At 38.5% G+C, this 14,138-nt stretch overlaps 1 protein-coding gene across 4 annotated transcripts in view; it reads left to right on the plus strand.

Moving 5' to 3' along the window:
* KIAA1549 (KIAA1549 ortholog) overlaps positions 1 to 14,138 on the plus strand; it is a 145,813-nt gene that overhangs the window by 14,161 nt on the left and 117,514 nt on the right. The gene's annotated exons all lie outside the window — the stretch shown is intronic.

Below are 14,138 nucleotides of genomic sequence, written 5' to 3' on the forward strand. Positions count from 1 at the left end.
GCACTGTGGAGGGTAGGGAGGAGGAAGGAATACTTGAGTATTTTGGAGAAAAATGTAAGCCAGAATGTTTGGTTTTTTTATTACAGAGTAAATGGGTGCGTTTTTTTGCCTTGGTGGTCTTTTTAGAGCTAAATGATACTGAACTCAGTATTTTTCTTTTCCTTTTTCTGTTTGCTTTATGATGGAATAGTGTCTTGGGGAGAGGAAGCCCCGTCAGGGAGAAACTAACAATAGTGAGTCATCGAGGCTGTGCATATTGTAGGTCACTTTAGGGAGATTGTGATTTTCCAATCTTGTATGGAACTGGAAGTGTGACCCTTGTGGTTTGCTTAATTATGATTTAAATATCACATGGATATGAAGCATTAAAAATTCTAAAGTGTCTCTGGGACCGAATTGAAAGGAAAAAAAAAAAAAATCAGTGTTGCAGTTCTCAGTGATACTTAAAATGGAGGATTACTTTTTCACCAGAATAGGCTTTCATTGAAAAACAGACTTCCTGGTATGTCCCTGTATTAGAGTTTAAAAGCTTTAGACCTTTTGCTGTTTTACATAGTTACCTCCGATAATAAAATTTTGCACTGCCACCGAGAACACTTGCAGGAAGTTTTTTCCAGAAGTATGTACTTTAACATATAATCTTAGTCATATTTCACTTTATTCACACTGATGATTTTCATGGCTTCTGTTCAGAAATTATTTGAAGATCAGTAATAGGTGTATTTTTCTGTCTAGGCTGTCTAGCAGTATAATGGTCTTTGAGGTACCTGGAGAAATGTGAAGACTCTCATGATGCTGACTGTAACAGACTTAGGCTCTAATTAGAGCTGGTTTATGTAAACCAGTTTGGGAACTGACAAGTTCTCAGTTTCCAATCCCTTGCAGAGGAAGGAGGAAGAAAAAGAAAACAAGAGGCTCAAGAACAGCATACAAATCTGAATGTGCTGACATTTTAAAGAAAACTACAAGTGTTGGGTTTCATTAGACTTTCTTGTTAAGTAGTTTTTTTGGTTTAGATGGATGTTTTAGGTGGACTTTACTGGAGCTTCCTCTACAGGAAACACAAACATGAGTCTTTGCAGTGAAGTAATATTGTATTGAGTACTCTGATTTTTATATAGCTTCATTTTTTTTTTGTCCCCTGCATGTTCCCATATTTGTGTTTTACAAGTATTGGTATATGAGTTGCTTCTGAGGAAGATGTAGAGATTTGCGTGCAGGTTTACTATTCTACTGTGACAAAACTGTGGCACAGCCTTTATGTGGTGAAGTGCTTTTCATCAGTCACTGAGTTCTGCAGAGCAGGCATGGAACTGAAGATGCTTTGAGATTTCCCAGATGTTTGATAGAAAAATGGTATCACTAACTTGTTCTTAAATATATAGTGTGTTTTTTTTTCCTTCCTAGACCAAACTTCAGTCACATATACAGATGCTCATTTTTCAGGTAGAGAATTATCATTCTTAGGTCAACAGCATCATCTTATGGCACCTGTGAGACCAGATGTTGGCATATTACTGTCATTTGATAACCAGTGACTGCTTTTTAGGAATTTCATGTCTTGAGGGCGTAATTTTGCTCTGTTAAATTCCAGAATTTGTTTATTTCACTTTATGTATACTTCAGTTTATGATGAGTTTAACACTCCAAGCAATGTAATTGACCTCAAAAAAATGCTTAAAATGAAATAAGCTTCAGTACTTTAGCCAATTTAAAGCCTTTGGAAACTCTCTTCTATGCAAAAGTCTGGTGTCTTCCAGTGAACTTGGGGGTGTGTGTGGTTTTTTTTTTTTTTTTTTTTTTTAATGATGATATGCTTGTTCTAGGTTGTTTCTTAGAAATTAAATGCTTCTTGATGAAGGAGGGGAAGGGGAGTGTTCCTGAAGTGCTCTGGTTTTGTAAACCTTGCACTAAACTGGATAAGAGGGAAGGGATGACTGAAGAAATAAAACTTCTTGATTGGCTTAACATACTAGAAAGCAAGTGGACCATGCTTGAATCTTGGAATTACAGTAGGATAAAAAATGGTAAGCATACAATCATGGCTTGGGTATTTTAGATCCCTAATAACAAAGGAAGGAAGATGTGGGTTTTTTTTCCCCTTTAAATCCTAATTTAAGTGTGGCTTTTTTTTTTTTTTGTTTTTATTCTCCAGTAACTGAAATTGATAGAATAAAATGGTTGTGAGGGGGTGGGGAAGGAATCCTGTGCAGGTCTCTGTTGGCATGTTGCGATTATCCAATTTCATACTTGCCAGGAGAAAAAAGTGTTAGTATGTTTAGTGAAAGATATCATAAACTTTTCATTTACTAGAACTGTAGGTTTAATAGTGAAAAACATTACTGAGTACTTTCTCCTTTTCCTTCTGGAGCTGTGGGGAAAGGAATATTCAGTTTTTAGAATGTAACAACTTTTACACTGCTATAAAAGTTGTTTTAGACCAGCTTTATGAACCAACTATTTAATATTCCAAGTACAAACTCTCATTTTATGACTATGGAAAGTTCTACTGTTGCAGCTCCACCAGATACTACACGTGTATTTTCCTTCTACATTAATCCTTGGGTAGCATCTCATGGGCAGTGTTCTGTGCAGTCATTTGTCATTTGAACAGCATTATTGCAGTTCTGATCTGAACTATTACAAATCATCACACCATATACTAAACCAACACATGATAAATGTAGGATACTGTTTGGCAAACATGAGAGGGAAGTTACTGGTTTAGAGTGCATTAAGTGTGTCAGAGATGTTGCTTTGTCTGGAAATGTAAAGAGACATGAAGTGACTTTCTGAATTGCAGGGATGACGTTGGAATTGGGAGTAATGTGCCCCATGGGAGCTGAGTGCTTAAAAGTGTACTCCACAAAGGTATCTGTTGTGATTGGGTGTTGGCTTTTTATTAAAAAGCTAATTAAACCCATTTGTTTAAAGAAACCATAGAACAGTCACTAACAGAGTGTACCAGGCTTTGTTTGCTTATCCGTTGAATAAAATTTTTGTATGGAGCTTTGTTTTGGTTTTTGTACAAAAAACACATAGAGGCTAAGCTGATTTGTCTAGAGATAAACAGTGAAGGCTGTATTGCTATCATGGCAAAAACTTCTGAAAAACAATGATTTGGGGCCAGAGGGGAATGAATTGGCAGGAGGAAGAGTTTGGTGGGCTGCTGAAGAGCAGTTCACTGTTTAAACATGAGTGGGAACTGTGAAACTTTCTTACCTGTGTAGGTGGGTGTTTTGTGTTGGCTACTAGTGTGAACTGTTCAGGAGGATGTTGCCTAATTGGTGATGGTTTAGAGAGTATCCCCTTGGGGCTTTGGAAAGGATGTTTCCAGGTGAAAATGTCAGAAAGGGCAGCCTAGTTGGCATGTTTTAGAAACAGTGGAGTTGTGACTTGATTTCTGTGTTGTGGAAAACAAATTCTGTAGAGCAAGGGCCCATGTAAGATTTTCAGTAAAGGGAAATTGAAGCATAAAAACATCAGACTAGAAGTTATGTATAGCATTTGTAACAGTGAGGAATAATTAACCATAGGGCAACTTACTGTGTTGGAAACTTTAAAAAGCAAGAGTTAATTTAGGCAAGATTTATGAACTGAATTAGGCCAGAGATGGGACTGGAAGATTACATTGTTACTTACTGTCCTTAAAAACATCTGGCTATATGATGTAAAAGAATGACATTATGGAGTCTAATCATGTAGCATGGAGTCTAATTCTCCTTTCCTTTGACTCCAGTCACCTACTGTTGGAGTAAATGACAAAACCTGCTCTGACTAAGAGGATATGATACTGCTTGTACTTGTTTCTATTGTCTGGGATTTAGGGGTGATTAATATAAAGTTTTACTGGTTTAAAAACAATCATTTATGTAAAAAAAAAAAAGTCAGGGTTTCAAGAATGTAATGAATTTGGGGTGCTGGTGGTATGGCAGTCTCAGCAGTGGCAAGCTGGCAGTGAGCTGAGCTCAGTCAGTACCTTCCAGGCTGGCTGTGCTGTTCCCTTTTTCCTAACAAGTTCAAGAGCAGAGTAGAAGTGTTGCAAAGCTTGTTGTACACCTGTATGAGGAAGAGTTCTGTGTGTGTAGAAGCAGATATGATACTCTGGATTCCCATGGAAATGCAAGAAGAAAGAATGGAAGGGAAAGAAGTCTCAGAGTCAACTTTTCCACCAAATGAGAAGTCCCCCAGAGATGTATGCCACCACAACTAAGAAGTAGCTCTAGAGATAAAACTGGAAGAGGACCAGAGAATAAGTTGTAGACACCTCTTTCTTCCCTCCCCTATTGACTCTATTACACCAAAGGTTTAATTTCCTTGGAATATCAGGTAGTATTTAATTTTTTTTTTTTTTTCATGGGCATCATGCCAAGGTTCAAATGGTACTGTTCGGTACTACTTGTAGTAGGACTCCCCTTGAGCGTATTTCACACACTGGTAACTGTTAGTGTGCACAGAGTGAAGAAGCTGGAGTGAGCTAAACTGACACTTCTGTAGCAATGGAAACTTCTTAATAAATAATTCAATGCAGGACTATAGAAGCTGGTATCTGTGGTGACCAATTTCAGTCATTTTAATGGTTCTCTCTCACTTCTTGCTATGTTAGCCATTTACCTGGAGTATTTGTTATGAACTGTTATGGGAAAGGAGGACAGAGGGAGACGGCAATATCTCAGTAGTTTTGTGTGGTTTTCAGCTGAAACTTTTAAGGCCTCTGCTGAGTGAAATGCTGGTGTAGGGTTTTCTCGATGTTATTCTGATGAGAGAACTTATTGATCTTGTAGTTGCTCTGGTGAAGGTAGCATCATCTGAACTGGACCCTTTGGGCCAAAATAATTTACTGTTTGCTAGCTGAACTAGTTTGTGTTTATTCAGTTGTTTGCTGCTGAATTTCTGCCGTATTCAGTAATCTTTATAGCTTGTAGAGCAAGAAATTTAATATGCAGCAGAGCTACTACTATTTTTTAACTTGTAGACCCCTAGTAGCTAGGCAGACTTGATTTTTACCTTCTGAGTTTCCTTGTCTGGATATTTTAGAGATAGTATATGGTCTCCCCAGAAAACTGAGAAGCAGAGAGAGAAAATCTTTCTGTAAAGACACTTGAGGGTTCCTAAATCCAAGTTTACACCAGGTTTCAAACTTAATGCAGTGATCAACCAAGAAAAGCAATGGGTGGGGAAAAAGACTAGCTGGATGGAAATGAAACAACTGTTTTGTGTTTTTTTTTTTCTTAGAGAAATTAATATGGCTTAGGAAGTGTTTTTTATTGATGTTGCCCTTGTTTTTATTCACAGTTGGCAGAAAATGGGAAGACTGTGCAAGAAGCTGAGAAGTACGAAGGCAAAGATGCCTGATGGTGTGATTGAACTGGGGTTGTGTTCTGAGAGGTCAGAGCAGCGAAGGGCAGACTTGAAAAGGGCATGGCAGATAAAGGTGCAACCAGAACAAAAACAGCAACAAAAGAGGAAACAGAGAATGAAAATATGCTTTTCAAAAGCAGCATATCTAGGAAACTATCCTCCCTTGAAACTGAAGTAAATGAAAGTCTCTAGTTCTATAGGTAGTGATGCATTTCAGTAAAATTATTCAAGAGCTCCAATCCCACAAATTATGGCACTGCCATGGAAGTTGTCGGAAAAGCTTCCAAGCAAGTGTTGAGGTAGAAACCTTAAATAAGAATTCTTAAACCTTGCATGGGCACATGAGGAGAAAGGTAACTTCAATCAACTGCAAACTTCTTAATGGAGGGTGATGATTTCAATTTGTTGTGGAGTTTATATTCCTATTACTGTAAAAATTCAAATTAATTTCAGCAAATAGGCCTTTGAGGAGGTAACATTCTACCAGCAAAACTTTAATTCCCAAAGTACGTTTGAAATAAAAGAAAATTGTTTTAATGGACAGATTAAAAAACATTACCTTTTTTATAACATACCTAACAACTTTCATGACTGGGTCTGTGTTTGGTGTTCTTTATCGACATTGCAGATACTGGAATTTGTTTCTCCTTTATTCATCTGTCTGTTTTGTAGCAAAGGCAGAGTTAACTCTGTAGTTACTCAGAGCTAAGGAAACAGAGCAAGCTTGTAGTATTCATTTATCTGATTTCTTCTAGTTTTCTGCAACTGAATGCAGTATGAATACAGTATTTTTCAGGTATGTGTGTAGGTTTTTTTGAATCTGTTTATGCTCTTTGGACTCTTAACATTCCATGGCAGCGTGTTCCCCAATTTAACTATGTTTGGGGTGAATATACTTCTGGTTTGTTTCTATTAAACTTATGCTAGTTGATACTTTTATGTAATTTGACTGTTTATTTTGAAATGTCATAATTGTCTTTTAATTACTCACATCTCTCGCACTCATGACTCTAGAAACCTCATTGTCATAGTTTCTCTCCTGTTGTTTCTCCTCCAGTCTGAAGAATCTTGTAACGGAGCCAGTCTGTACCTATGTTTTATCCTTTATCTTGTCTGTGGCACTTCAATTTCTCTATTCTGTTTTGGGAGTGATAATTATAATGGTGTTAGCACTGAAGATGAGATCACAATGTTTACATATAGTGTGGTATAATAACACGTTTCTGTTCTTGTTCTCTATTCCTTTCCTAGTGGTCTTTACTATTCTGTTTTGTGTCTTCAATTTCTGCTGAGCACTGAGGTGACACTTTGAAATTGTGGTGGATGGTATGTTACAATTTCTTTTGCCAAGTTAGTAGTAGCTAACTTAGAGCTTATTATTGCTCCTGTAGGTAGGGTTGTTTTACCTCCTTTCTGTACTTCAAATTCATCAGTCTTGAATTTCGCCTAATGTGGTGAAAGCTCTTCTGTGTCGGTATTCAGTTGAGTCTTTTCTGAAATGCTCTTGGCAAATGTTGTCAGCTTATTTACCTCTCCGTTCCTGTTAGTGTTTTGAGGATATTGACCATTGTAGCTGCACCACTGCTGGAAACCTTTCTGCATTCTGAAGTTTTTAATTGATTCCTGTTGACATCTTGAGCTTAGTTCATAGTAGTTAAATTTGAGAGTTTTGATTAGGAGCCTTGTTAAAGGCTTTGAAAATCGAGTTAAAATTGTTTTAGGTGGATTACTATTGTGTACACACTTCACAGAACTGTCGCTGACATGTGGCATATGATTTACTTCTACGAAGATTATTTGGGAACCTCTGGGATTACAACCATTAACTCTTTCATAGATCACACTGCCTAGTCCATCTGTGCAAGGTAATTAGGTAGCACGTCCAAAATAGAAATGCTGATGGATTAGAGGGAACTCGGTGTTTTCGGAAGGTAGATTTGTGCTCTTGAAACTATAAGCAACCTGAACATTAGTAGTCCTTGAGTGATGGAAGCTTTGTTCAAAAAGTAGTTGATTTTGGAGGTACTTTCAGGATAAGCTTGAGAAGGAGGTTTATGCTTTTTCTGCTATGAGTAAAACCCAACTCAACAAAGAGGCTATATGTTGTTGTTGTTATATACCTGGCACTTTGGGATGAGTGTAAAAGCAACACATTTCATGAGATTTATCTTTAAAGTGTTTGACAGCTATCAATGGAGAGAAAAATAGAGTCTTAATTGCTATTTTTGCTTTCTTGGGGATTAGCAACCATTTGTATTTTATTTCTTGGTTTATACTATATACCTATTCATATTCAGTTTGTAAGCAATCTGGAATTACTTGTACTGCTAGAAAAGATCTATATGAATGAAAATGTTTTAGTTTGTGTTTTTGCCTGCATGTGTGAGTACATCTACGAAACAAAAGAATTGAAGAAGCATTGTGCTTAATATACTAGTTCTCAGGAGGCTAAGTGGAATCTAGGGACCAGTTAAGCAATCTGGACTCCATAAATCCATGGGTCCAGATGGGAAGCACCCATGGGTGCTGAGGGAGCTGGCTGAGGTCATTGCCAGGCCACTCTCCATCAACTTTGCTAAGTTGTGGGAAATGGGAGAGGTGCCTAAGGATTGGAGGAAAGCAAATGTCACTCCAGTCTTCAAAAAGGGCAAGAAGGAGGACTTGGGTAACTATAGACCAGTCAGGGTCACCTCCATCCCTGAGAAGGTGTTGGAACAACTTATCCTTGGTGCCATCTCAAGGCATATCGAAGATAAGAGGGTCATTAGGAACAGTCTGCATGGCTTCACCAAGGGGAAGTCATGCTTAACCAACCTCATAGCCTTTTATGAGAACATAACCAGGTGGATAGATGATAGTAAAGCAGTGGATGTGATTTATTTTGATTTCAGTAAAGCATTTGAGAGTCTCCCACAGCATCCTCACAGCTAAACTGAGAAAGTGTGGACTGGATGATCAGGTAGTGAGGTGGACTGTGAACTGGCTGAAGGAAGGAAACCAGAGAGTTGTAGTCAGTGAAGGCAGAGTCTGGTTGGAGGCCTGTATCTAGTGGAGTGCCTCAAAGGTTGGTACTGGGACCAGTACTATTCAATATATTCATCAATGACTTGGATGAGGCAATAGAGTGCACTATCAGCAAGTTCACTGATGACACCGAACTGGGAGGAGTGGCTGACACGCCAGAAGGCTGTGCTACCATCCAGCGAGACCTGGACAGGTTGGAGAGTTGGATGGGGAAAAATTTAATGAAATACAACAAGGGCAAATGTAGAGTTTTAGATTTGGGCAGGAACAACCCCAGGTCTCAGTATAAGTTGGGGAATGACCTGTTAGAGAGCAGGGTAGGGGAAAGGGACCTGGGGGTCCTGGTGGACAGCAGGATGACCATGAGCCAGCACTGTGCCCTTGTGGCCAGGAAGGCCAATGGCATCCTGGGGTGTATTAGGAGGAGGGTGGTTAGTAGGTTGAGAGAGGTTCTCCTTCCCCTCTACTCTGCCCTGGTGAGACCACATCTGGAATATTGTGTCCAGTTCTGGGCCCCTCAATTCAACAAGGACAGGGAACTGCTGGAGAGAGTCCAGCGCAGGGCAACAAAGATGATTAAGGGAGTGGAACATCTCCGTTATGAGGAAAGGCTGAGGGAGCTGGGTCTCTTTAGCTTGGAGAAGAGGAGACGGAGGGGTGACCTTATCAATGTTTATAAATATGTAAAGGGTGAGAGTCATCAGGATGGAGCCAGGCTTTTCTCAGTGACAATCAGTGATAAGACAAGTGACAATGCGTTCAAACTGGAACACAGGAGGTTCCACTTAAATTTGAGAAGAAACTTCTTCTCAGTGAGGGTGCCAGAACACTGGAACAGGCTGCCCAGAGGGGTTGTGGAGTCTCCTTCTCTGGAGACATTCAAAACCTGCCTGGACACATTCCTGTGTAACCTCATCTAGGTGTTCCTGCTCTGGCGAAGGGATTGGACTAGATGGTCTTTCCAATCCCTAACATTCTGTGATTCCGTGAATCTAGCTGAAATTATTTAAAGGTGAATAGTTGTGTCTCAGGAGAACATGTATATCAGAGCTCATTGTATTCTTTAGTTGATTTTCTCATGTTTCTCTTACATACATATTCATCAATGAACTTAAGAATTGCATGATAGTATGCAAGTTTCTCATACTGATCTTAACACAACTGTATTAATGCACATGTATGGATTTATATGTACATGTAGGTATATTATGTTTATATATACAGATATGATGCATATGAAAATATGCATGTATTTTGGTAGTGTTACTGCCAAGTGATGCTGTGGAGGAATTTTTAGGCAGACATATCTGCAAGGAGTGAAGCCATGATTTATTGTCTGTTTTAGAATGACATGCACAGCTTTTTTGCATTAGTATTATATATATTATTTTTGGCTAAACTTGGTTATCCCGTGCTGCGACAGGCTTGCTTGTTCACATGCAGCTGAAGTTAGCAAACAAAGTTGTATCTGAGAACAGGAGTGCAGGAGAGAAGGCAAGTAGGTACAAGGTATCGTGTCTAAGCAGCTAGAGATGTGCCAGAGATGAAGGCAGTATGCAAAGCATTTTTTTTAAACTATGAAATTCATTGTAAGCATCTCAATTGTGAAGGCACCAGAAGGTTGGTGAAAAGACAATAGATTCATTTTCAAGGCCATTTATTAACAAGGTCATGTATAATAAACTTAGTTTTCACTTTTATCTATTCTTGCTTGTTAACAGAAAGATTAGGAGAGCAATATAAATGGTGGCCATCTGTGTTCTTAAGATCCACAAAGGGACATTATAATCAGGGACATATCTTTTCCTTACAAACCATACACAATATCCTGACTGGTGTTTATAATACTTGTAGATGGCAGCAGTCTGATAAGACATGCAGCTGGCTAAGTAAGGCTTTTATTTCACTTAAAACTTTTAAATTATATCTGACCATAGAGTTTTGTGGGTTGATACTGTATAATGAGCTAAAATTATGAATTTGCTGTTTCCCTTGGGATGACTTTTTGAGATGCCAGACAGTGGCTTTTCCAGTGAGGTCTTTTTATTCTTGACTTATTTGTACATTAAAAAGTGGTTGTCTAAGATACTGACAGTTCAGCTTCATGCTCCAGAATTCAGGACTATAAGTATCTGGACTGGAGAGAAATCGTCTTATTTATATCTGTATGACAAAAAGAACTAAGTGATGACTTGGTTTACCTCTTACATTGTGCCACTAGAGTGTCTCCTAAATGAGATTTCCCTGTTAAAATGCATAGAAGATTTTCCATCATGTTGACCACTATTATTTCTCTAATAACTAGCAGTGTTATCTCATACAGGAACAGCTGAATGCTTGTATATTGTCAGCATCTATGCAATTTTGATCCTTCGTGGTATGAGTAAGGAGATAAACTGTAACACTCTGAAAATGTACATTATCTGTGAGATTAACAACTTTAGGAATACAATTGAAAGGGTACTTCCGAAAATCACAATTAGATTTCAAAACCTTCAGTTCTTCCACTGTGAGAAGATGATCTTTTCAACAATTCTTTTAAAACTTTGTGCTTAATGCTAATTTCTATGAAGGGGTACTACATGCATGAAAATGCATGATACTGTCAAAGGATTTCTCTATTCTGACTCATACTTGGAGATGATTTGGAGTGAAAAACACTTGACACATGAAGTTCATTAGAAATCTTGACTTGAAATATACTGACAATTGTTTTCTGAAAATAATTTGCATGCTGAGCACTCTTTTGATTGCAAATTCTGATGTTTTTCAGTACCTCGGCATTCACGTATGATTTTTTAAGTGACCTTTCTGTATAAACCTCAAATTTTCGTTTCTGGCAACTTATGTAATATGCAAGAGAAAGCAGAATGATCCAGGGAAAATGTCCTCAAACTATCAGAGGTATTCTGTTGTTCTGTTGTCAAGACCTTGCTCATAGAGTTGTGAACTGTGTCAAAGAATATAATCGGTTTACTAGAAGGAAGATTAATTGAGTAGTACAGTTTGTCACTATTTTTTTCCAGTTCCCACAGCAGCCAAATGCAGCCTTCAAATTTTGGTGCAAGAAGTTGGTGCCTGAAGATATTTTACATGGGTGTTCTGACTGCTTGAAATAAGAGGGATGTACCTACCTGAACCACATATCTGAAATTTTAAATTATCCAGCGGTACCTTTAGTGGAATGAAAGATGTCACAGGTGGTTTGTAGGTGCAGTTGATACTGGAAGAATGGTGTATCCCATCTTCAATTTCTGCAGTCCTGTCACTTGGGAAATAAAAAGAGAATAGAATTGTTGTAGTGCTGGCTGACACTCTAGTGTATAAGGGCATTCATTGTCAGTGCTAAAGTCAGCATATATAAAGTCAACATATATAGTGTGAAGCAGAACAACTGCTCTGAACAGGATTTGTTTATAAAAGTGTTGCGCATTTTTTGGAAAAAACATGACTGTATTGACCCTCCTCTTGTGAGGTGAAACCAAATCCAGTAGTTGCCAAGGGTAGCAGACAGCAAGCAGAAATCTCCATACATTCCACGTTATCTGGCTTTACTGCACTCTGAGTTATCTGAAAACTTTATTGCACTAATAGTCTGGTGATATACTTTACTTACTACCTACTCTTGGTAAAGTCATTGTATCGATATATGTAATTAACCTAATATGTAATCTTCTTGGAGAAGATGCAGTATGCTGCAAAAGTCTGTTGCTTGTGCTCACTGGTATCTACCTAATACTTACATGTAGTTAGAGGAAAATCCAGGGCAGGCTTCAACAGTGAGTAAAAAATGCCATGAGTAAACCAGTTGTACATGTATCGTAACAATGCTGAGAACATGTATAACTGCAGTAGCTGGTCAAGTCTTGCAACGGACATAAGTATTTGTGCTTCTCCGTATATGCTTGGCATTTTTCCTTTGACCACGAGTAGCCATTGCCCAAACTTTTGCGAGGTCCTGGGCACGAGATGATTCCTCTCACTATCTTCTGGTCTCACAGGGAGCACATGTGGTGTGCTGCCACAGCTTGTAACTGTGAAGGCTGAGCGTAACTCCTGCTGGGTAGGCAAAGCTGGTCATTCCAAAATGGCCATGGATTAAAAACCAATAAGGTTTGGAAGTTTTGGAAAAAATGAATTGGCCTGTTATAAGACCGTCTCTTAACTTGCAAAGGCTTCAATATCTGTCTGGTGGGCTGGTTGCCCAAGTATTGCTTACTGCATGCAGAGTTTCATGCATCTTTTGGCAGAGTATCTGGTGTTGGCTGCTGTTAAGAGGCTGAAGTGTGTGATGTTGGTTGTGTTTCTGCATGCCCTAGAAAGTTAAATGAAGAACACAGTAATTGAAAAAAACCTTATTGCAAGTTTACTTGCTGATTAGTAGAGCGAATAGACTAAACATGTCACAGATTTATAATATGTGAATTCTGAAAGATCAAAAGCATGTAATTTGGTTAGCAAACATTGGGGCTGGAGTTGATGTGGGTATTGCAAACTGTTGCCTGATAGTGTTCCTGACAGCTACCTTGCTGGTATCAAAAGCTCACCTATGGCAGTCCGTACTTCTCATGTAAAACATTGGTTAGGTTATGCTCTTTTACAATGCAGCTGTTTTCTAATGGGTCTCAAAGTCGACTGATTGATCATATGTCTTTAGTACTGAACTTTTCAAAGTCTTGTGAGTTTTCCTGTGTCAATGAACCTGATGCAGTGGAGTGTGAGTGTGGTGGCAAGTGCGGACTATTTTGACTTTAAATTAGTCCTTTTCATGTACAGACTAAATCGTATACTATATTGCTATCATGAACTGTGTACACACAGGCAAATCAGTGGATACTTGGTAAGACCTCGTAACTGAGTCATGAATAAAAACAGTTAATGTTTCTATCAAAATATTTCGATGTTAATACAGGTGTGTTTTGAAAGAACATAAGGTGTTGGGTCCGATTTCTTGTGTAAATCAGTGTATCTGAATGACGGGATAGCATAAACAATTTCAGTACATCACTTCTGTGAAATACTGTAGCCTTTGGAAATGTACTTTCCAGCTCCTAGAAAGGAGGAAGAAAGGGGACCGTGTCTGGGTAAAAGCAACATAAAAGAAGTGGCAACAGATGTATGTACAGGGAGCAAATGGGATAATATTGCTTTCGGGTCTATCCTAAAGCTTTTGAAAACAGGAACCACATATAAACGTACGTGAAATATATAATTCTCTTTTTACTTGACATTTACTTGCAAATTACTTAGTAAGCTGTGTCATTTTAGTCCAATGTTCAAAATTCTCTTCACAGTTAAGCTGGGATCTAAGAACTGCTGTTGGCCTCCTTATCATGTGGTCCCTTATGGTCTCACTTAAGTTCCTAAATGAGTCACTATATTTAATCTTAAATTTCCAAACTTTTAACAGACCTACTGAAGAAATAGAACATTCTGAATTTTGGAGAATGGTGGTTCATGTTGCTTTGTTAAAGACATTTTGCTACTATTAGGGCAACTTCAAAAAGGACACATTTGCTGCAGAGCTGGCGGGTTGTGTTGAAGACCTGGGTACAGCCTGCTTACAGACCTGTGCAGGTCTGGGCCAGTGATGTTAATTCGGTGATCTAATTTTGTAAGTGCTACACAACCTATGCTCGAAGGAAAAACTGGTTTGCATAGTGTGCTGAAATGCTGTGCTGGAAAGCCAAAAATTATCAAATTGCATTGAAAGGGAAATGTTACCGGCATGAAACAGAAAGTAATAAACCCTT

The sequence above is a fragment of the Patagioenas fasciata genome, chromosome 1, assembly GCF_037038585.1.
Source record: "Patagioenas fasciata isolate bPatFas1 chromosome 1, bPatFas1.hap1, whole genome shotgun sequence".
NCBI classification, from domain to species: Eukaryota; Metazoa; Chordata; class Aves; order Columbiformes; family Columbidae; genus Patagioenas; species Patagioenas fasciata.